General features: G+C 51.8%; 1 protein-coding gene across 1 annotated transcript in view; it reads left to right on the top strand.

Moving 5' to 3' along the window:
• Positions 1–274, top strand: part of EIF2AK4 (eukaryotic translation initiation factor 2 alpha kinase 4) — a 47870-nt gene that overhangs the window by 13605 nt on the left and 33991 nt on the right. The gene's annotated exons all lie outside the window — the stretch shown is intronic.

Below are 274 nucleotides of genomic sequence, written 5' to 3'. Positions count from 1 at the left end.
TCCCCAGGTCTTCCTTTTTTCCCTTTTTAAAAATGGGGGTTATGTTTCCCCTTTTCCAGTCAGCGGGAACTTCTCCGGACTGCCACGACTTCTCAAATACGATGGATAGTGGCTTAGCAACTTCATCTGCCAGTTCCTTCAGGACCCATGGGTGGATCTCATCGGGTCCCATGGACTTGTGCATCTTCAGGTGCCTTAGATGGTCTCGAACCTGGTGTTCTCCCACAGTGGGTGGCTCTTCATTCTCCCAGTCCCTGCCTTTGCCTTCTGTGGC

Source organism: Pygoscelis adeliae, unplaced genomic scaffold (assembly GCF_000699105.1).
Source record: "Pygoscelis adeliae isolate BGI_AS28 unplaced genomic scaffold, ASM69910v1 Scaffold3, whole genome shotgun sequence".
NCBI classification, from domain to species: Eukaryota; Metazoa; Chordata; class Aves; order Sphenisciformes; family Spheniscidae; genus Pygoscelis; species Pygoscelis adeliae.
The sequence above is the reverse complement of the archived record's forward strand: the minus strand, read 5'-3'. Positions and strand labels throughout refer to the sequence as shown.